Raw genomic sequence first — 24490 nt, 5'->3', positions numbered from 1 at the left:
AGTTATTATCATTCTTTTAAACCTTTTTCAGTTTTATAGGTTAAAAGGCATTTTCATTTTTATTTTTATTGGCATTTTCTTTATACTAGTGAGGTGAAATAGCTTTCATGTTGGCCATTTGCATTTCTCCTTTTTTGTGTAACTCGTCTGACCATGTTTTAACTGTATCTTACCTTTTCATTGATTTCCAAGAGTTCTTCACAATTCAAAAATGTTAACCTTTTGCTGTCATATGTTGTGAATTCTTTTTTCAGTTTTTCATAACTTATGGTATGTAGTTTAGACACATAGAAGTTTTAAGTGGCCAGTATTCAATGATTTCCTTAATATTTCTTACTACTAAATCATGCTTAGAAAGGAATTCCTAATTCCAAAATGATATAATTTTTTTATCTGTACTTTTTTATCATCTTTTGTTTTCTACATTTATATTTTTAAACCATTTGGAATTTATTTGATGTGTGGAGTGAGGTAGGGAATCTAGCTTTTTCTTAACTTGTCAACAAGTTGTCCCAATAACCTTTGGACTGGATAGTCCACATAGTCTTTCTAATGATTTGAAATGCCTTCTTTGCCATACTCTAAATTTTTACAGATCCTTGAGCTCTTCTGTCACTTGTCTTTTTACTGTAGCCTTATATGTCAGTCTTTTAGAACTATGTATTATTTTGACTATGCAGATTGAAAGTTCTCATTCCAAAGACTCCTCAAGTTTTTAGAATAATGACTGCCACTTTCAATAGAAAGAGCAATGTCATTTTATTTACTTTGGAGATGTGCTAGAGAAGGGAATTCTCCCACCCCCACCCACCAACTCCTAGAGTTTCAGATGTGGATAGACCTACACATTTTCTATTTTAATCTCCTAATTTCACAGATGAGTTCCAAAAGTGTAAATTGACTTGTTCAATGTTAACATAGCTAGCAGAGCTGAGACTAAGCCAAGACTAGACCAAAACTATTTAGTAGAGAACTGAGACTAGAACAAAGGTATATACCCCTAAAACCATGCTGGAGGAAGATGGTCACAGTGAGAGTTTGTCAAAGATGGCAAACACAGGATTAGTAAAAGGATGGTCCTCTCTGTTCTAGATCTCCAGCATCTGACTTCTTTAAGGGAAAATGAGCAGTTTCTGGAGCACCAGTTTGAGAGGGAAGTTAAAGGTACAGGAGCCCTTTGATGTTAACTGACTGAGTCCTCAGAAAACTCACAAAAAGGAAAGAGCACAGACACACTAAATAGCACACAAGTGCACATGTGCTTCAGTAGTAGTAGCTTACCCAGCATTGAGCTTTCAAAAAAAAGTTTCAGGCGTTTCTCAGTAGTGTCACTGTCACCCTGGTTGGCTATGTTAAGGTCATTTAGGTCAGACATCAGCAAGCACAGACAGCTGAGAGGCAGGAAATGTGTAGCTCTGTGAGCAAAGCAAAGGAGAAAAGCTTTTTATAGCCAAGGCATGGGAGGAAGCACTGATAATCGGAGAAGGGTTGTGTGTTTTCTTTTCTTTATTGGGAAAACTCTCCAATTACGTTCTTTAAAAGCTAACCAGGCTCTCTCTTATCTTTCCCACCTCGTGGAAAGTCATTCGCTAGCAAACAACCTTCCATCTGAGGGCACCGACGTTTTAAAAATATGTTTAGTTTCCTAAAGATATTTTATAGTTTAATTCATTTTTATTAGAAAATATCGTCACATGGTTTAAAATTCAGATGTACAAAAGGATATATGATAAGGAAACTTCCTTCCATCCAGTGCTCAGTGACCAAGTTCCCCATCCTGGGGAAAACCAAGTTCTACATTCTTATTAACCCATCCAGAGTTATTTAGACATATTAAAATATATAAGTACATACAGATATTCTTTTGTGAAAATTTTTACAGAAGGGGTAGCATACTACACACACTGTTCTGCATCTTGATATTTTTACTTAATATCTGAAGAATGTTCTGTATCCGTACATAAAGAACTACCTTATTCTTTGTTATGACTGCACTACACTCTATTGCATGAATAAAGCATACCTTATTTATCCAGTTCCCCTATAGATGGACATTCATGTTGTTCCAAATTTTGCTATTACAAATAATGCTACAATTAATGTATTATTTTATATATCAGCAAATTTACATCAAAAATAAAGTCCTAGAATGGGAAATGCTGGATACAAGGATATGAACATTTGCAATTTTGTCAGAAATTGCTACATTTCCCCTCTTAGAGATTGTACCAATTTAAAACCCTCTCAGTAATGTGGAAAGTACGAATTTCCTCACACCTTTGCTGATCCAGTGTGTTGCCAACCTTTTTTTGTAAACCTTTGTTACCTTAATGTGTTAGGTAAATAATAGTATCTCAGTGTAGTTTTAATTTGTATTTCTTGTATTACGAGTGAGATTCAGAATCTATTCATATATTTGAAGGTAATTTGTATTTCTGTAAAGTGTTTGAACTCTTAGTCTTTCTTATTGAGCATGTTATTGGTCTTTTCCTTATTGCTTCATAAGGGCTCCATAGACAAGAGGAAAATTAGTGATTTATCTGTGACTTCAGTTGCACATATTTTCCCAATCTTGTAACTTTACTATTAGCATTTTTAAAATTCTTATTTATTTATTTATTTATTTATTTATTTGTGCTTGTAATCCCAGCACTTTGGAAGGCCAAGGCAGAAGGATCTCTTGAGCCCAGGAGTTTAAGGTCAGCCTGGGCAACATAGTTAGATTTCATCTCTACAAAAAAAAAAAAAAAAAAAAAGCCAGGTGTGGTGGCGTGCACCTGTAGTCCTAGCTACTCAGGAGGCTGAGGTAAGAGGATTGCTCGAGCCCAGGAATTCTCAAGGTTACAGTGAGCTATGATCACACCATTGCACTCCAGCCTGGGTGACCGAACCAGAACCTGTCTTAAAAAATAAATTTATTATTATGGCTTCTGTGTTTTCAGTCAGGACTTTCTCAGTCTAAGATTATAAAAAAAATCTATCCTATGGCTTCCTTTTTACTCATTTAGGGTTTTGTTTTGTTTTGAAACAGAGTCTCGCTCTGTCATCCAGGCTGGAGTGCAATGGTGCAATCTTGGCTCACTGCAGCCTCCACCTCCCTGGTCAAGCAATTCTCGTCCCTCAGCCTCCTGAGTAGCTGGGACTACAGGCAGGCACCACCATGCCCAACTAATTTTTGTGGTTTTAGTAGAGATGGGGTTTTGCCATGTTGGCCAGGCTGGTCTCAAACTCCTGACCTCAGGTGATCCACCCGCCTTGGCCTCCCCAAGTGCTGGGATTACAGGTGTGCGCCACCGCACCCAGCCAGGTTTATTTTTTACTTTTATATATTTAATCTGTCTGAAATTTATTCTAATTTAAAGTTTAAAGTTTTAGGTTTGGATACAATTTTATTTTTTTCCAAATGGCTTACCAGTTATTTCCAAAACTATTTATTAAATAATCTTTATTTTCCCTACTAATTTGAAATACTATCTATATAATGTCTACATATTAAGGTACTTGCATATTATAATTTATAATGAAACTTTTTCACCTTGTAACATCTATTTCCAAGAATCTTTACACATATTCATTTTTCCTTTTTTTTTTTTTTTTTTTTGAGATGGAGTCTCGCTCTGTTGCCCAGGCTGGAGTGCAATGGCACAATCTCAGCTCACTGCAACCTCTGCCTCCTGGGTTCAAGCAATTATCTGCCTCAGTCTCCCAAGTAGCTAGGATTACAGGCACACACCACCATGCCTGGCTAATTTTTGTATTTTTAGTAGACACAGGGTTTTACCATCTTGGCCAGGCTAGTCTTAAAGTCCTGACCTCATGATCCACCCACCTCAGCCTTCCAAAGTGCTGGGATTGCAGGCTGAGCCACCGCACCCAGCCTCTTTACACATCTCATAATGATTATATATAAGTCTCTTACATTCCCTGGAAAATCGTATTTTCATAATTTTCTTCCCTCTCGTTTGCTTGTAAAGTGTTATCTCCTGCAGGCCAGTGCCTCCTCTAAACCTCTCTCCCATTCTTAGCATCAGCATTTCTGCTTTCTCAGAGATTACCCCTACTTGTAGAATCACCTGTGCCTCTTCTTTCTCTTTAGGAAGAGATTGCAAATTGCTTCCGTCCAGATGGGCAAATATAAATGGCTATCAGTGTGAGATTAGAGTTTCCAGGCTCTTAGCAGAGGAGCCAGGATTATCCACACAGGGAGACTGCTAAAGCCCAGCGACTGGAGATTTACAAGGAAGGATGTGTAGAAGAAGAGTGATGGACACTGAGTCTCAAGTTACACCAGTAACAATATGCATGAAAGAGGAGCTAGAGGAGAAACTAGGGGCAAAGTTCTGGAAGAAAGAAAGATAAAGAATGCAGAGCCCCTGAAGAGAAACCAGATAATACAGAAAGACCAGGGAGGTTAAGGATAAGCAAAACACCACTGGATTTGGTGACAGGGAGATCACTGGTGCTTCTTAAAGCAGGTCACTTGACATATTCCTATCCCTCTACCCTTCCAGTTATACTTACTTCCTCTTCTGGGTAAATGGTCAGCAGACCAGCACCCTCAACTAGAATAATTAGAAAAGCCAAATACAATGCAGAAATTACCTATTTGAGGGAAGGTGAGAGCTGCTGAGACAGGGAACACTGGAAGGGCTAATGCACTGGAGAGAGAAACTTGAGGAGAATGAGCTGGCTTCTGCAGCTGCTTTTACCAGTAGGGCCTTTTGCAGGAGGCTGAGAACCCAGTGCGAAATGCAGTGCAAAGGCTGGCAAAAGACTGCTCAGAATAGAGAAAATAAGAGTGTTAGTGGAAGATTTGAAAGGGCCTCAAACAAGACAGCCTGTTTTGACCTGAGGAATGTTGCTGCCTACTGGGTTGCTTCAGAGCAGGGATTCTAAAATGCAAGTGGAAAACCTGCCTCTAAAGAGCAGAGTGCAGTTTTTCAGCATTCTTGTAAGACTAAGATTAGAGTTTACTACTGGCTGGGGGAGGGTTCTTGCAGAATACAAAAGGGCCTTTGTTGGAAATCCAGGAGGTCAGAGATGAACCTGTGGAGCGCTGAGACTTACGAGAGCTATAATTCAACCTTGACTCAGCAAATCACTAATTGGATTAACATGATCAGCCACCATTCTGTCTGTACAGCAGGGGGAGGGTATCCCCTCTCTGAAAGAAGCTATCATCTGAAGTCTCTACAATTTTGCGTAGGTAATGTCTGGCCTGCCATTAAAATGTACGAGGTACGACAAAAGACAGGCTCACATAACTGAAAAACTGAGAGAAAGAAGACAGTAGAAACAAACAGGTGATCCAGATGTTCAAGTTAGTTGACAAAACCGACAATTGCCTACCACTGTATGTTAAAGAGGAAAAGATGAACAACATTGGTGGAAAGATAAAATCAATTGTTACCTCTTCCAAGGAGCTTTCTTTGGTTCTCCCTTTCTAGAAATCATCTTTTCCTTCTCCATATTATCCTGAAAATGTATCTATACTTCTTATTGCATGTACCACTGTAGAAAGTAGTATCTTGCGGTGATCAAAAGCATGGAGGTTTTAAAGTCACATTGGGTTAAAATTCAAGACCAGCCACCTGTTAACTTTGTGACCTTAGATAAGTCACTTATCTTCTCTGAGCCTCAATTTCCTTGTCTATAAAATGGAGTAGTTGGCTGGGTGTGATAGCTCAGCATCTCAGCACTTTGGGATGCTGAGGTGGGCAGATCACAAGGTCAGGAGTTTGAGACCAGCCTGGCCAACATGGTGAAACCCCATCTCTACTAAAAATACAAAAATTAGCTGGGTGTGGTGGCATGAGCCTGTAATCACAGCTACTCAGGAGGCTGAGGCAGGAGAATCACTTGAATCTGGGAGGCGAAGGTTGCAGTGAGCTGAGATCACGCCATTGCACTCCAGCCTGGGTGACAGTGAGACTCTGACTCAAAAAAAAAAAAAATGGAGTTGTTAAAATAATTCAGTGCCTTGGGTTCCTAGGTAAACAGACTGAAATCCAGCTCAGTGTAAAAGGTAAAATGAAACCTAAGATTAGCCAATCAAAAACCACCAACTAACCTCTCGCTAGGGACTTTTCACTGGAATGATCTAAATAAGACTATTGCTTCATTTTAACCAAATATTTTATTTGCCTTGCTTCTGCATTCACTCTATAAAAAGGCCTTCCCTTTATGCTCTTCAGTGGAGCCCCAAATAACCTGTGGCTTGCAGCTGCTCAATTTGTGAGCCCTGTCTGATCAACTTAACTCTTTAATATTTTAATGTGCCTACGTTTATCTTTTTACAGAGTCAATATAGTACTTTCCTCATAAGGTTGTTGTGAAGAATTCAAATATATTCATACAACATTCAGTTGCAATAAAAATGAATTTTTTCTCTAGTTTTCCTCACGAACTCCATCTGCTGAGTAGTACAGAAACAACCTTAATTTTTGTCCAGTGCACTCATTTCATACTGATGTAATACTTGTAATATTTCTATAGGGATATAAGATCTCTGGGGAAAAATGTTAAGTCTTCAAGATGGCCTTTGCTTCTTTCCTCCAAGATGGTATCTGGGGGTTTGAGGGAAGGTCTATGGGTCAGTGACCCTGTGGCAGCAGAGGAGAGATGGAATCCTTAAACCCATCCAGTGTCCTCTTGAGCCTTTCTCCTCTCTGCTGTGGAGTAGCTGGACAATTCTGCTCCTTGGCCTGGGAGACAGGTGTGTGTACTTGGTCCCATTGGTCTGTTTGAGCTCAATGGACAGATTCCACTAGATTCCAGAGCCCCAGCCACTTGCTCCTAGTCCCATAGACTTTCATGGCAGCTTCAGGCTTCTGCTGGACCATCAACCTTCTCAGCACCTTCCAGGGATGTGAAAGAACTCACACTGCTTCAGGACAGTTACCCTCATCATATACTTCCCTAATTTCCTGTTGTTGTCCTTTATAACACTTTACTAAATTAGTAACTTTATTTTTTTGTATAAGAACATTAATTTGATATTTTCTCCCATACAGCATTGCAATCTTGGTGGTGCTAGGAATCCTGTCCAGTTTCGTTCTTTATTGTGTTCCCAGTGCCTAGATCAATCAATACTGCTAAATAAATAAATAAGAAACTCTTAACTTCAGGGCCCTGATATTTCAGAACACAGATGAACTTGCCTTAAATCTTTTCCCATCCATACCAGGAATCTTGTTAGTTTTCTACTCAACACCATTTGCCTGTGTTCTTTCCTATCAGAAGACTGATTTTGTTTGGTTGACAAAATGTCCAGCCCAGGGACTTTATAAATCATGAATTTGCCATGAACAGGCGATCCTGTTCCCTATACCAGCAATAGATCAGAGTAGTTATGCCATGTTTTTCTATCTAATGAGCTAGAAAGAAAAGTCGAGGGGGGTGATTTTTGTCCTTGATGGAAAATAAAGAATATAAGTAGAGCTCTCTTCAGTCTTCTCTGCCCTCAACCCCTCACTTTTAAAATGTGGTGGAATGAGGATATTATGTTTGGAGCTACAGTAGCCATCTTGCAACCATGAGGGAAAGACCTGAAGAAATGCCAAAATGATCTCATTGAGCTCCTGTACCAACCCTGGAACTATACCCCAGCTTTCTTGTTATGTGAGATCACGGATGCCTTTATCATCTATGCTACTGTTATTTGAGCTTTATATTGCCAGGAGCCATTTTTTTTTCTGATATCCTTTGGAACAAATCCAATTTTGCATGCATTTTATGACCTAAAGCTGGGCCACAGATCATTAGTTCTGTTTTTACTTCCATATAAGTTATAGTCTATGCTCAGACATAAGCCTCATTAACATCCTGGGCTTCATGTCAGATATGGCTTTAGGTGACATCTCTGAAGCACTCTGAATAATGAAGATCTAAATGGTCACACCTAGTGACCAGGTAGTTACAGATCAAGGGAATGGGATGAGGAGGCAGAACTGTAAAGACAGAGTAGTGAGGGCTGAAGCCAGGAAAGCAAAGAGGACCCAAAAGGGTATCAGAACTCAAGGGAAAACAAGACTGGAGTGGAGGAAAGGTCCAAGCAAATAGTCATCAATAGAGCGATCCAGAAAAGAAATGGGAAAGGAAAAATTTAAATCTAGGAAATAATCTGACAATAATGCACAAGACTTTTTGGAGAAAATTTTAATTCCAATAATAGATACAAGCAAAGACTTGAATAAATGGAGTGATATGCTGATTGTGTGGGACAATTTAACATTTTAAGAGTATCAGTTCTTCCCAAACTGAAGCTGTAGATCCAATGCAATTCAAGTAAAATGCCCACCCCAAGTTTTTGGGACTTTGAAAAACAATTTTAAAATTCATATGAAGAATAAATATCCACAGACAGCTAATTTTTAAAATGTAGGCAAAAAGGAAATTTGCCTTGCTAGGTATTAAGGCACATCACAAAGCCATGATTAAGAAAAGGGGGAAAAAGTCAAGTTGACCAAGATAGAGAACCCAGAATTAGACCCAGCTATAGAGGAGAACATGTTATATGATAGAGGGGGGCATCACAAATCACTACAGAAGCAATAGATTAAGTAGTACATGGTGTTGGAAAAATTGACTCCATTCAGCCCCACCTTAGACAATTTTAAAAGAAACCCCAATGGATTAAAGGCCCAAATGTTTAATATAAAAGTGTATAGTGATAGGAAACAATATGCGTGCATATCTCTGTGACTTTTGAGTGGAGACATTTCTTAAGGAAAACCCAAAAGTACAAACCAGAAGGAGGAAAAAAAATACGGATTTGTCTACAAAACAAAATTAAAGATTTGTTCCAACAAATACTACAAAGTCAACAGGTAAACTGGAAGAAGATGTTATTGACATCCCAAACCAAAGGATGTAGATCTAGAAAATCCTGCAAAACAGTAATAAAAAGGGAAAACAGGCAAAATATACAAGAGGAAAATGCTTAATGGCCAATAAGTGTATGCAAAGATGCCAAACATTACTAGCAATCAGAGAAATACAAATTAAAACATCGATGAGAGATTACTTTACAGAAAGTTGGATAAAATCAAGTAGAGAAAAGACACACTGCTAGAGGGGTGGAAATAAATGAAGCCATCCTGCAGAGCAATCTAGGAGTCCCTAGAGAAATCAAGGATGCAATCTTGGCCCTGAGTATGTGCCCAAGAAAACACTAATGTGCAGATCATAAGAATACATGCAAAGCTGTCCATCATGGCGCACGCACGTGTGTGTGTGTGTGTGCGTGTAAACAAGGACTGATGTTTGTTAATAAAGCAATGGTTTAGTTAAACATAAACAAACACAAGATGAGCCACTATTCAAGCCAGAAGCAGGAAAGGAGATTTACATATAGCAGCATGGATGGGTCACCAAAGCATATTGATGATGGCCATGGTGCATGAACTGAGTGATTTACTCTATTCTCCTGAGGTCCAAATTAAATAAAATATAAATACATAGAGCCAGTGGTCAAAGAACTTCAGTGGCTCTGAAATTTTTATGTGCATGAGAGTCATCTGAGGTATCTGTTAAAAGAACAAATTTGAGGGTCACACACACAGATTCTGAACCTGCACTTTAAAGGTGCATCCCAGGTGATTCTCCTATAAGTGGACCACAGACTGCACTTGGAGACACCTTCAACTAGGTAAAGTCAAGTTACCAGGAGAGTGATCAGAAGTGAGAAGCAAGGGAAATGACAGTAGAACATCTGCCCAGCACCGGCAGCAAGGAAATGACGCTGAAGCAGCTGGCCCTGTCAGCATCAGCTGCCTCTCTCCCCTCCCTTTTTTCGTGAGCCAATCTCAGTGGGCTTGGCCTGAAGGGATTTGGGTGATGGAAACTGACAACGGCCGTCTGGGCAGTGTGTCTGGAGACAGGAAGCCACTGGGGGGCTTTTTCTTCATGAGGATGCTGCTGGGCGTAGTGCCACCAGGGGTCCTAAGCTTGACATGATCATCCTGACTCACAGTGGGCTTCTCCAGGTTGGGCTATGGGTTGGGGGTAGGTGGGCTATGAAAAGAGTGAGAATGACATATGGGGGACATTGTCAGATGCCAATGCTTGAGTCCGTTCCGATGAGAGAAGCACGGCTGAGCCTTCTCCTAGCAGATCTGGTGGACTCTGGGTGCAGATGGTTCAGGACCCACAGAACCCCATCATCCCTCCAGTGTCTGCATTGCTCTTGCTTCCATTGGTCCCTGCCTCTGGCCTGTGCTTTAACAGCTGGACTGTTCTGAGGCATATTGTGCACCATGTGGAGGGGATAGTGACTGCTGTGATTGTAGGCAGATGGGATGTGGTCTTAAGCTTGCCTTTAGGGATGTCTGATGGCATGCTCAGCCCTGCATCTCCAGCCAGAGACGTCTCCCTCCCTGTGAATGGATTACAGCCACCCCAGTCAAGAACGGACTCTGGACTCCTTCTACTGTTATTTATCCAGGCACTGTTCCCCAACTGGCCCAGAGAACTAACGGAAGCCTGGATTCACTGTCCGCTTCCTAATATGCAGAATGGCCTGGTTTCCTAAGGACAAGGAAGGTTTTTCAGATTTATACAAACAGACCTTGCATATTTGTGGGTATCCAGGTAACAAACCTAGTTTGAAATTCTTTTTGACAGCATAATTCATAGCTCCAGACAGAAATGCTAATGTGAACACAGACACTCCAAGGGACCAGCAATGATGGAAAAGATTAAGAAATGGTCCCAAGCATAGCTCTCTCTAGAAATCATCTGATTCTCTAACACGCCTCATTTTGCAAAAGTGAGTATTTTCATGTAAAGAGAAAAGAACCAAAGAGAAAAAGAAGAATGGCAGAGAATCCAGAGACACAAATATTTCAGGCTTATTAATAACCAGTAAAGTTTTCTTTCTTAGAAACTTCTTGACGTCAGCTGTTTGATGCTGATGGTGTGTGATATGTAAGCAAAGGTCTGTGAATCTGAGAATCCTCATGTGTGTCTACAGGACCGTGTCTCCCTGCCCCTGTTTTAATGAGATCCAGGACAGCTGCAGCTCCCATTGTGCTGAGTGGCCCGGGCAGGCTGACAGAGCTATTCTTCTCTCCTATGTGTTTGCTTAAGCATGAACATTAGTGTCAGAAGCGCTTAGTGCAAAGCAACCGTTCAGGGGTGAAGCAGTCACTGCCAAGTCTATATGTCTGGGAATTCGTTATGTCTGTCATCTGGGAGTTAGGGTTAGGTAAACCTTGTATTTTTGAATGAAGTTGAAAAGGTGAAAAACAAAAACACTATTTATAAAATCATCTTTTGGGGGTGAGTCCAGCTGTGAAAACCCCACTGCCTTGTTCAGGCCACGGCTTCCTGAAAAACCGAACAATAGATCTTGTTATGTGGGGCATATCCTCTTGCCCTCATCTGCCCTGTCTTCTGAAATGAGTGAAATGAAAGTTATTTTACACCCGACTTTGCACAAAGCTAATGTGCCTAATTAGCGGAAGATGTGCTTTTCGGATGGGAATCTGATTTTAGTCAGTAGTGTCCCATCTTTCACGAGATGAGGACACATCATGGGCAGACTGTGTATTTTTTCTTGTCTTTCTCACAAGAGCAATGAATGTGATCTGAACTGATGACTCTCCTGTCCCTCTTGCCAGCATGGCCAAAGGCGTTCACTTCCGAGGCAGCTGGCCAGGGCTGAGCCGGGGACAATTAACTGGGCCACAGGGCCCTGGGCTCACAACCTTCCTGCTGGATCCTGAACACGGGACTTTGGCATAACAATGAGCCACACTAAGACTTCCCTAGTAGGAAGCTGTCTTGTTTCGTCTTTATTGATCTTTTGGATAGATAATACCCGCGCGCCCTTCCCTCTGCTGTGTCTCCGGTACAGTGTCCCTGGAGTCAGTGTGTATCACCAGCTTCCCCTGTAATGGTGCACCCACAGTGCTGTATAATGGGCAGGGAGATGAGAGAGAGCGAGTGCAGGCAGTAATGGGGTGAAAATTTAAAGACAGTAATAAAACTGACTCCAAGTCAGTCTGCTGCTTATTATCATCAAGTGCTGACAATTTAAACAATGTCACTGATAAAACACTCTTCCCTGCAAGCTCTAAACAATTGCTGAAGTTGCTGTTGCCACTGACATAGGTGGACCCAGCCACAGGCATTCCTCTGGAAAGTAAGTTTGAGACAGGTGGGATTCATCCAAGCTCCCTTCAGCACATTTTTTATTTCCATCCTGTGGGATGCTACACATTCCTGCACGTAAACAGTTTCGAAACAAGCAATAATAACATAGCAATGCTATGGCCTATGCTTTAATAGCTGGACTGTTGCTTCTTGTACACAAAATGTGAGTTATTTCCATCCTATTTGACCATAAGGAGTTTTTAATTTGATTGTAAAATTTAAAACAATGAAACAGATTGCAAACCGCACGGTGTCACATTTTTGTTGGTTGTGTGTAAATTTTAGTTCATACATGAAATATTTACTGAATTTGAATATCTTTAAAATTGAAATTTATTCTTACAACAATTGTTCATTGTTTAAAAACAGAAGTTCCTGAGAGTGAGTGCCTCTTTCCATTTTATGCCTTCCCCTACTCCCAGCTGTGCCTATTACTTGGGAAGCAGGAACAGCTAGAGCACCAGCAGGTGACCTAAGTGTGGCCCACCAGGCACAGCAGAATTCCACCTGGAATTGTGAGTCTGGAGTAGGTGACTTGAAGGTGCAAGGATATCTTGGAATCCATTCTTGTGGGACTGGTGATGGTGCCAGGAGTGCTCTATGATGTTCAGCAGCAGCATTGTTTAACCAGACCCTTCCTGTACTGTGATTTTGGCTGGAAGTTGGAAACCAAGCCACCTTGGTTTTCTATTTGTCAAGCCTGATTCTCTGGGCTTGACATTGATTATCTGGGCTCCCAGATATCCTTCTAGTGAATTTCTCTGCTGAAGTTAACCAGAGTCAGTGTCTGTCATTTGCGGCCAGTAACTCTTACTGGAATTCCTAATTCAGAGGAATACTTTGAGGATGAATTCTGAAACCCAAGATAATTGTGTACCACAGACAAATAAAAGCACTAAACATGTAGCACCGCAGCCTTACTGGAAATGTCAAGCGTATCTTCTAATTTGTCAAAGCATATGTCATACTAACCTGTCATGACCAGCCTGGCCAGATCTTAGTAGATCCAGCAAGACAAAAACCAGAGGATCTCTTTGTTTTGTTTTTGTTTTTGTTTTGAGACAGAGTTTCACTCTGTTGCCCAGGCTGGGGTGTAGTGGTATGATCTCAGCTCACTGCAGCCTCCACCTCCCAGGTTCAGGTGATTCATTCTCCTGCCTCAGCCTCCCAAGTAGCTGGGACTACAGGGGTGCACCACCACGCCCAGCTAATTTTTGTATTTTTTTTGGTAGAGACAGGGTTTCACTCTGTTGGCCAGGCTGATCTCAAACTCCTGGCTTCCAGTGATCTGTGCTGGTCTCGAACTCCTAGCCTTAAGTGATCCCCCCACCTGAGCCTCCCAAAGTGCTGGGATTACAGGCATGAGCCACTGCACCCAGCCTGATTTCATTCTTATGTCCATTGTAGCTCTAGCAAACATCTAGCTTTTATGTTAGGTTCTATGACTTAGAGCCAGCTTTTCAAAATCTCTAGACTGGGGCTTCCCCATATTTCTACTGGGATAATGACTTTATCATGGGAAGATCAAGTTTGTGTAAAGCACCTTATGATAGTGCCTGGCACATACTGCAGCACCTGGGCAATTTTTCCCTCACTTAGTCTTCAGTAAGCACCTACTGAGGACCCAGGACTATTTGAGGCACTGGAAAGCTACTCATATTTTTAGTGTATTTGCTGTGTCTTCCTTCTGCTATTTTGCTAAGAGATGATTAGATCGTCTCTCTAAATACCAAGATGAATAGCCACAGGCACTAACTTCTTCAGCCTATCTCCTATCTGCTCTTCCCTCCCACCCCCTCCACACACACACACTTACTCACATGCTCACAAACACACGCCCAACCTAATTCAGGGACTCACATACAGCTTAGGTAAGGCAGCTTCATCATCAGTCCCACCAGAGCACCTCCTGCTTCTACAAAGCTGCTTCTACCATTCTGACATGTCTAAGTCTATTCATTCTATTGTATGTCCTCATAGCAGCATATATGTTTCCTTTACTGTGCTTATAATTAGGTAATTATACATGTACTCACTATGTGATTACTGCTGACTTTCCCCCAGTCTCTCTCAGGAGGACCGTCTATACTGTCTCACTTCTGTACCCATAGCACTTGGTATAATGCCTGGAACTCAAAATACATTGCTTGAATAATTGGAAAACAGCTCTTGAAACCCTACACCATTTATGGGACCTTCTGGGATTTAGGCATCTCATATTCCCACCATTATGCAAACTGTCTCTACTCCAAACTCTAAAAATGTCATAAGATTTGCCCCTTACTGTTTCAAGACAGTAAACATACACTTCACGTGGTTAATAAATTTAATTCAGATATCAATTTGCGGTCCGTGGGCATGACCTAGGTAAGTGGGCAACCCAGCTAGATTACTATTTTGACACTTCATTCAACAGACATTTGTTTAAATATTTTTTAAAGTTTTTCTTAGAGGGGAGGCAAAGGGCTTCATGGGGATAAACTGACCATTGTAGTAGAGGTTTGCCTCTCCTTGGTTGTTCCTCGAAGTTCAGCTCTGGTCCCAAACTGGAACATTCCAACCAAGAAAAAGCTCCTATAGTTAATTGGATTCACCACTTTTAGAGGGGAGTTTAGAAACACCCCCCCCTTTTTTTTTTTTTTAAGATAGAATCTTACTCTGTTGCTCAGGCTGGAGTGCCGTGGCACAATCTCGGCTCACTACAACCTCCACCTCCCAGGTTCAAGCAATTCTCCTGCCTCAGCCTCCCGAGTAGCTGGGATTACAGGAGTGTGCCACCACGCCCAGCTAATTTTTGTGTTTTTAGTAGAGACGGAGTTTCAGCATGTTGGCCAGGCTGGTCTCGGACTCCTGACCTCTGGTGATCCACCCGCCTTGGCCTCCCAAAGTGCTGGGATTACAAGTATGAGCCACCACACCCAGTCAGAAACTTTTTGTTTGTTTGTTTGTTTTTAAGTATTCTCTTTGGAAGTCTCGTTGCCCCAGCCCAAGGAATTTACTAAATTATCCTTCTAATCACAAACAGTACTCTCTCTAAGAGGGCTCCTGTTGAACTCAGTTTTCTCTATCTTCTTGAAATATCTTCAGAGATGTTCCAAGACCCATTTTAGATTGATACCTCATTTCATCCCCATCTGGCTCACCTTTTAATTTGGCTCTGGGTTCCCTGTATCAACTCTTTGGGGTTTATAATAAGGAATGTACATGTTAATTAAATATGTTCATGCCACTTCTAGAAATCTCAATCCTGGAAAGAAAAAAAAATGCAAAATAAGAAACAACATCTGTATGCTTTAAGATGTTTTTTGCAGTATCTTGATGGAGAGCAGTGAGAACTTATGGAATCATTAAGTGTTCTGCCAGATAATATATAAAAAAAGATTTACTGCAAGGGTCACTTATGTGATTGTGGGAGATGGCTAGGTAAGCCCAAAATTCATAAAGCAGGTCATCAGGAAGGACAGGCTGGAAGCTCAAGTCAGATCTGAGGCTGTAGTCAAAGGTGGAATTTCTTCTCCTTCAAGTAAACCTCAGTTCTGTTTTTAAAGCCTTTCAACTGATTAGATCAAACCCACCCACATTATCAAGGATAATCTCTTTTACATAAAGTTAACTGATTGTAGACATTAATCACAACTATAAAATACCTTCACAGCAACATCTAGATTGGTGTTTGATTGAACAACTGGGTACTATTTAGGCTAGCCAAATTAGTGCATAAAACTGTTATTTTTCCTGCTGCAAAAGCAATTATAGGAAAGTAGACAGAACAAAAAAAATACCTATAATTCTATCACTTAAAGACAATTTGCTGTATTTTAATTTGTGCCTTCCAGGGTTTTTTCCGCTAGCAATTTATTTATAACAGCAGGAAAGATGGAAATTAACAAAATGTTTAGCAATGGGGAAATAGTTATGGGAATTATGGTATGTGCATATGAGGTGAAATTATGCAGCCTTTAAAACTTACAATTATGAAAACTGGATCAACCTGAAAAAATGCTTGAAGTGAAAAAGTACAGTACAAAATCCTATCTGTAATAGTTGTGATTATAGCTATGTAAAAACAGCATATCACGGGGCCATGCAATGGAAGGAAACATTAAAAATAGCGCAGCAAGTGTCAGTGCCCCCCACCACATCTCCAGCACTTAGCGTTGTTTGTGCCGGAGTTAACAGCTCAGGCTGCTGCCAGCCCCCATGACCCTGCCTGAGGGCTTTCTCTGTCCTCTATGGCCCATTCTGCCCAAGCATGGACAAAATAAAATGGTTGGAGAATGCCTGTTCCCCTGGGAACAACCCTCACCCAATGACTGATGGGAATTTCTGGGTAGATACCTGACCCCTCAGGCAAGATGTCCTGGAGGTGGGTGTTTCATCCTGGTTCCCAGTGAACCCCAGTGTGACTGAACTCCAGCTGCCTACAGTGGCAACCTGCTCAAATTCCTCTATCTTGGCTTCCTTTCTATCCCTGTCTCACTTTCCCACTCCTCTTCCAGCATTTTCTTCATAAACTACTTGCCTTGTCTTGCTTTGGTTCTGGGCCATATATTCTCAACAGGGGTGATATAGCCGCCAAGGGGCTAAAATTGGTTACATAGAGCAGGGGTTCCTTCCCCACCCCTCCCCGGCCAGGGAGCAGTATAGTCCGTGGCCTGTTAGGGACTGGGCCGCACAGCAGGAGGTGAGCGGCAGGCGAGCAAACGTTACCGCCTGAGCTCCGCCTCCTGTCAGATCCACAGCAGCACTAGATTCTCGTAGGAGGACGAAACCTATTGTGAATCGCACATGAGAAGGATGTAGGTTTCACGCTCCTTATAAGAATCTAACAGATGCCTGATGATCTGATGTAGAACAGTTTCATCCTGAAACCATTCCCCCATGGTCTGTGGAAAAATTGTCTTCCATGAAACCAGTCCCTGGTGCCAGAAAGATTGGGGACTGCTTACGTGGGTGACAAAACAATATTGCTCTTTTCATGTATAAAGCACAGCTATGCATATATTATACAAATTTACAGTATACCTGAGGGATTAAAAATTCATGGGGGTTCATTTAGGAGAAAATATCTACCAAGGGTCCTTAGGAGGGGAAATCATGCTTTTTTAAAAAACTGTTGAAAAACACTGTGAACCCGAAAGAACCCAAAGTAAGACAAATATAAGCAGTTTCTCTGTTAGAATGACTGATCAAATAGGAACTTTGACCTCTAGTTTTTTACCTCAGTTATGTGGTATGTACAAGAATAATAAAATAATAATTTAAAAAACAGATATGGACCCAGCCCCTAAGATATTTCTGGCCCCGAGACAAACACCTAACATCAATGTCTTGATTATGGAGTCCCCACGACTTCATCGCCGCTACCAGAGTCACCTACACACTTCTCCCCACCTCACCCCTGACTCCCCACCGTCATTTCACTTTTGTTTCCTGATACCCTGGGTAGAATCATTTTGGATTAAGAGCTAGTATCAGGGTTCCTTCATTTCTTTTTTCAGTGAGAAAAAAAAGTCAGAAAACTCTAAGCCTACATAGAACTCCATTGTTAAAATCCGTAAATGGTACACGGGAACTCAGTTACTATGAGAGTGAGTTAACTGGAAAAGGGAGGGCAGGTGCTGTGGGGAGTGGAGAGTGTGAGAATGAAGAATCGGTCAGGAAATGCTTCCTAGCATGTAGGCAAGGAAGAGACCTCCTGCACAGGCTGGAGGGAGGACATCCAGGATCCACTTGCACTTGCACATCAAGGGCAGGAGTTGAGAGCAGGCCACAGGTGAAACTTCGTGGTCAAACTCTATTTAGCCTGGAATCCAGAGTATTATGGTGGGATATGGGAGTGCTCAGAGTGTCATATGTATAAATGACCCTCTCTGCAGAAAGCTGAATATTGTGAAGAGCAAGGGGAATGCTGAGAAACCATTAAGGTGATTATAACCAGTCATGGGTATCCGGCTGGCCAAACAAAGAGATCAAGTCCGTTCTGCTTCATTGTTCACTGACCTAATGCCCCACATTCTTGAAACTGGCCCAAGGAAGATTTTTTTTATGGTATTTATAAAAATGCTAGTCAAAGTGCTCTGTTATCATAGCTCATTTTAAAATACGGCACAAGACTGATAAATGCCATTGTTCCAACTTGGCTCCCGGGCAAGAAAGAGGCCCAGGGCTCTGACTTCGGCCAGCCTGGGCTCCAGGAGCCTGGCTGGGTGGAGGGAGGGCAGGGCTGACTGGGAGAGAAGGTAACTGGAGATGGAATTGGTAAGATCCATGGGCTGTTTGCAGAAAGGCAGATTCTCACGTGTGGATGGTATAGGTGGGAGCAAACTAGAAAGAGGCTCAAAGTCTCTTTCTTAGCCCTCTGATTCAGTGAGCTTCATTTTCTTGTTTAAGTGGCCAAGACACTTTCTCCCTGTTAGCTAGCCCTTGGAGAAGCTTATAAAGTTTGGATAGCACGCAAGGTAAAATTCCACTCCTGCACAAAGGGCCTCATTTGTGGAGAGTGAGTCACGATGATTTCCAGTGTGTCTAGCAAATGCTTATGGATGTTAAGGGTCTAAACTGCTTCCTGCCCAAAGATGAAACTGAGGAGCTCATTTGAAGATATAACAGCTTTAAGAATAAAAATACCTTAACTTTACTGAGAGCTTGCTAAGTGCCACTTTATGATAATTATTTTATTATTGCAACAACCCTTTGAGGTTATTGCGTGGTTATTGGTGCCTATTTTACAGATGGGAAAACTGATGTTCAACTCAAGTAACTGGCCTTCAGGGTCACATAGCTAGAAGATGGAGTAGTTTGGAGTAGTTAGCTTAAGTCCAGGGGCTGTTCACTGCACTTCCTCTCAAAGTGGCAGAACAATTGTTTTATTGGAAGTGTTAATCACTGATTACTCGTAAAGATAGGTGGGTAAAGATAACAAGAGAGACCTTTGACTGCAGTGATTGCCTCAGCTCGTACTTAAGATGGGAGAGTTAAAGACCAGTATATAACAGTAGTAGGCCCTTTAGCTTAGCGTATTTATCTGTGAAACCATAGTACCCTTTGGCTTGGCAACGGTCCCCTAACTCCCTTAATTTCCTCCTAGAGAGTACTAAGTGCATGAAGAAAGTAGGTAGAGCTCTGTGACTTTGCAGCATTCTGTAAAGTGTCCTCAGGTTACCTTCGAGTATGTGGTTTATAGAGGGTTGTAGCGTCATAAAAAGAGCTCCCTCCTCTTGCCACAGATTTTTCAGTCTACCTATCTGTGGTTTCAAATCTCAAATGTCTCATCAACTCCTGCCACCTCAGCTACCTGAGCAACTTCAATCTCTCGCTCTATTTGTCTCCAAGATGGCTGCCATCAAGTCCCTCCCTCCCTCTGGCTTCATGCCATCCCTCATCAAGCGATAGAGTCTATTCCTTCACTCCTTTTGAATCCATCAGTGCAGGCCTTAATGACTTGCATGACCAAAAGAAAGCCACAGAAGTGATATTCTCTGGCTTTCAAGTTTAGGTCAAAAGAAACCTTGCCGCTCCTACCTGGGTCTCTTGGAAGTCAGTTGCCATGGAATGAGTGTGATTATCCTGAGACTGCCATTCTGTAAGAAGCCTGGGAGAGGAGAGAGATGCCAAGGAGCACCAAAGCACCCCATGTGCTGGTGAAGCAGCCATTGGGAGAGCAGACCCTCCAGTCTCAACCGCTGCTGCTGACACCACGTGGATCAAAGCCAAACCACCCAGCTAAGCCCTTTTTCAATTTCTGACCCACAAAATCATGGGGCAAAATAAAATGTTTTCTTTTAAGCCATCTGGTTTGGGGATAGTTTTTGTTTTGTTGTTCTGTTTTTGAGACAGAGTTTCACCATGCCCAGCTAATTTTTGTATTTTTTACTAGAGACAGGGTCTCACCATGTTGGCCAGGCTGGTCTTGAACTCCTGACCTCAAGTGATCCACCTGCCTCGGCCTCCCAAAGTGTTTGGACTAGAGGCGTGAGCCACCACACCTGGCTGGGGTAGTTTTTTATATAACAGTAGTTAAACTGAAACAAACATTTAAACATCCTGAAGTCTCTCTCAGGTTAAGAAACAATAACAAAACAAAAATACTACATCCTCCTCTAGTTACCACCCAGTCTCTTTCCTCTTGTCACATCTAAACTTCTTGAGAGGTCTCCAACAGAGTCCTATACCTTCTCACCTCCCACTCACTCCTTCATTCACTTTAATCAGCCTTCCAGCCTCTTCTGAAACTGCAAACCATCCGAACAGCCTTGCTATTGTGAACACCCTTTTGTACTTACCTTACTTGGCCTCCTTATACTTCCTGACATTTGTCTTCTTCCTCTTGGAAGCACTCCCATCCCTGGGGCTTGTTCTTTCCCACTGATCCTTCCTTATCATCCTCCTTCTTGTTAGTTTCCTGGCATCTTAAAGGAACTGGGTTCCTTAGGATTCTGCCTTCAACTCTCTTCTCATGCTACGTTCTGTCCCTTATTGGAACATGTGCCTTACAGATGATATTGCATTTATTAAATCCACCAGAGGGAATGAGAAGGTAAGAGTTAAATTGTTAAATTAAATTGCAATATTTTTTAAATGGGGCTATGACAATAGTCAAGAGGTAGAAGCAACCCAAAAGTCCATCATCAGATGAATGAAAAAAAAAAAAAAAAAAGGAGTATACACAGACAATGGAATATTATTCAGCCTTAGAAAGAAAGGAAATCCGGTCACATGCTACACCATGGATGAACCTTGAGGCAGTTATGTGAAGTGAAATAAGCCAGTCATGAAAAAGACAAATACTGTATAATTCCACTTATAAGAAGCATCAAAAGTAGACAAATCCATTAAAACAAAAAGTAGAATGGTGGTTGCCAGGGGATGAGTGAAGGGGAAAAGAAGAGTTGTTATTTAACGAGGATAGAGGTTCAGTTTTGCAAGATGAAAATGTTCTGGAGATTTGGTTCACAACAACATGAATTTACCTAACACTATGGAAAATGGTTAAGATGGTAAATTTTACGTATTTTTTACTACAACAAACAATGCAGAAAAGATGACTCTAGAAGAAATTAACCAGTTACATTTTTTACATATTTTAAAAGTCTTTGCTTTTAAAATGTCAATAAATACCCAGTTATCCAAAATAAGGATATAATTATGTTCCACCAAGGGATAGCCCTAAACCTTGGATGAAACAGTATTTTATATAATCCTGGCATGTCCTCGTTTGAAGAGGATAACATCCTTGTTTACATACTCCATGGAGTTCTTAGAGTCATACAGCTTGAGAGACTTAAAGATGACCTACTTCCAGTCTGTTGTGTCTCACGGAGTCCGCCATAGTTAACAGAGTCCAAATGTTACACCATGAGAGTGATGACAGCTGAGTCCTACTGATTTCCTTGTCCTCATAATTCATCCACCAGTGTTTCCTTTTTCTGCACCATATTATCTTTGCTGAAGGAGTGGATAGCGGAAAAAACAAAGGAGCAGAAGGAAGACCCCAGAAAACGATAAGAGCAAACGAAGTGTTGAGGCTTCTAGAAGGAAGTTCTCTCAAAATATAACGCTAAGTTCTGAAAATACAATAGAATATTATACAGTTGTGAAATATTTACAACCAACTGACATCTCTTACACCAAATTCATGTGATCATTGTATTGTGTATTTACTTTTAAGAATAGCACGACATGAAACGGGAGTGTTTTCTGAAAAATCCTGCTTTTTGTAGGTCCGTTTAGAAGACTACCAGACACTCAAAAGATCTAAAGTAGTTCTCACTAGAACCTTTTGATATCATAACCCAGGACTTAGGTAATAAAGCAGAACAAAGCAGAATGGGATATGTAGAGAAAAAGAGCATTACACAATGGGAGACAGGTTTATTGGGTGCAGCAGAGCATTGTAGGAAGCTATGGAATTTTACTCCAAAAGTTTCAAGACTGCTATTCTGGATCCATCACCTTTTAAGCAGTATGGGATTAAATCAATTTAACAAAGATGTAGTTTGTGACAATTACAGACTAATGATCTCAAAGTATTTGTAGCTGCCCAGAGGAAATGTTGCAAATAACTAAAATGGTGAAACAAAGGTCAAGAACAGCATCCAGGGAGGCCTGTGGATAGCTCTGGTTAGCTACAAGATTGCTGCTAAGCTCTCTGCCCCTTTCTCGGGTTAGACAGGATATATGCTTGGTTCAACAGCAGCATTTTTCTCTGCTCTTCAAGGAGAAGCTTAGATATGAACAATACATCCCAGGTTTGATTGCCAAAGGGTGGAAGACGATGTATGTAGATTTTCCTGCCAATGCTGGGACTCACACTTCCTTTCTCATTTTTCTCATTAAGGTTAGAAATGAGTCATTTGTACTTAGTTAAAGAAGAGAAGGGTTCTCTGCCAATATATCCATGCAACTATTCTGAATCTGAAACTGTTCCCAGACATAATGTTTATGAGTGCTAAGACATCTGAGCTGTTCTCCCTCCACTTAGCCAAGCCCCTGGTTCTGCCTCACTTCCAGGCATCCTCTCCTGGTACATGCATGTGAGATAAAAGTCTGAAAGTGATGAATTACATTACCACTATTTCTCAATTCTTTGAAGAAAAAAATATCTAAAAGATTTCACAGTGGTTGGTCCCTTTTCATATTATTATGAACTGAAATGCAATTTTGCACACACAGTATTTTTGAAGATATACATTTACTAATAACCATATTGAACATCTACTATGTAATAAGTACTAACTGCTTCATATACATTTTAAAATTGAATCCCAACATTAAAGAAAACATTTTATAGTTAGGAAAACCAAAGGATTCAAGGAGCTTGTCTAAATTCACACAGCAAGTAAGGGGTGGAAATTGGGCTCAAAACTGGGCCTATCTGATTCCAAAGCCCATATTTTAACTATACAGTTATAATTATTCTATGTGGATTATAAAGGATATTATATATATATCTCTAATGAACCTAGGAATTTTACTTAGATTTTAGCTGATGTCAATCTGACTGACATTGACAGATACAGATACTGACATATATATGATTTTTTTTTTACATTTCTGTCAATGGAAGAATGTTACCATTCCCTTCCATACTTTGCATTTAATCCTACCCATGGTCCGCACAATCCCTTGCGATGGTTAATTTTTGTATGTGTCAACTTGGCTGGGTCATGGTGCCTAGATATGTGATCAAACATGTTTCTGTGAGGGTGTTTTTAGATGAGACTAACATTTACATCAGTGGACTTTGAGCAAAACTGACTGTCCTCTATAATGTGGGTGGGTCTCTTCTAATCAGTTGAATGTCTGAACAGAAAAAGACTGACCTCCCCCAAGCAAGAAGAAATTCTGCTAGCAGACTGCCTTCAAACTTGAACTGCAGATTTTGGACTTGCCAAACTCCATAATCACATGAGCCAATTCTTTAAAATCTGTGTGTGTGTGTGTGTGTGTGTGTGTGTGTGTGTGTGTGTGTACACATGCATGTGTGTCTATACACATACACACACACACACACACACACACACCCTATTGGTTCTGTTTCTCTGGAGAACCCTGAGTAATATACCCCCATATTCTGCAAGTCATAAAACATATCTGAAAAACATAGGCTAATACAAGAATATTCTACATATTGGAAATCCTCAAAACCCTTGGTTTGGAGCCTATTAAAAATAGAAACTATGAGTTCCACCTAAGTCTTACCGAATTAGACTCTCCAGGAATAGAACCAGAGTAGGTATATTTTTATTAAAGCTTCATACTGATTGGGACACCAATTCTTGGTTAAAATATAACTGTATTATAAGACACTAGAAATGTTGCACGTTAGTCAGGATAGGCGAGGATTTGTGGTGGTAAAAAATGACTCTGAAATCTCAGTGTTTGTGATGTGTGCCCGGTGCAGGTTGGGGAAAGGTCTTCTCATGATAGTTGGTCTTCATTCTGTGTATTAGTCAGGATCCTGGTAGGAAACAAATGACATACTCAAGTAATTTAGGAGAGCTTAGTAAAGGTACTCTTTGTAAAGATGAGGGTAAGGTTCACGGAAGTCAACAAAAATGGCACAGCATCCAGGCCCAGCAACAGCAGTGACCAGAACCTAAAGAGAGTAGATGTCACCGAACAGAAGATGGAGATCTTTGGTACGGGAATGCAACCAGCCCATGGAGACCTGAAAGGGAGGGAGCAGGAGAATCAATATCTCAACATCGCCCTCCTCTGCCCCCTGATATCTAACCAGCACCTCTCGTTAGTTGAACCCAAACAGAAGCCAGAGGACAAGGAAACTTGTTGATGTTGTCCATGAAAGGCAGCCCCTCTGGCCACAAAGCAT

General features: G+C 41.1%; 2 long non-coding RNA genes across 2 annotated transcripts in view; one reads left to right on the top strand and one right to left on the bottom strand.

Annotated features, from left to right (window-relative positions):
- Positions 1 to 24490, top strand: part of LOC105473668 (uncharacterized) — a 78175-nt gene that overhangs the window by 21209 nt on the left and 32476 nt on the right. The window lies entirely within an intron of this gene.
- Positions 23609 to 24490, bottom strand: part of LOC112425188 (uncharacterized) — a 32351-nt gene continuing 31469 nt past the window's right edge. The window contains exon 3 of the long non-coding RNA XR_003016253.2: positions 23609 to 24328. This is a non-coding gene — a long non-coding RNA (uncharacterized lncRNA). The remainder of the gene's footprint in view (positions 24329 to 24490) is intronic.

This window comes from Macaca nemestrina, chromosome 7 (genome assembly GCF_043159975.1).
Source record: "Macaca nemestrina isolate mMacNem1 chromosome 7, mMacNem.hap1, whole genome shotgun sequence".
Lineage (NCBI taxonomy): Eukaryota > Metazoa > Chordata > Mammalia > Primates > Cercopithecidae > Macaca > Macaca nemestrina.
The sequence above is the reverse complement of the archived record's forward strand: the minus strand, read 5'-3'. Positions and strand labels throughout refer to the sequence as shown.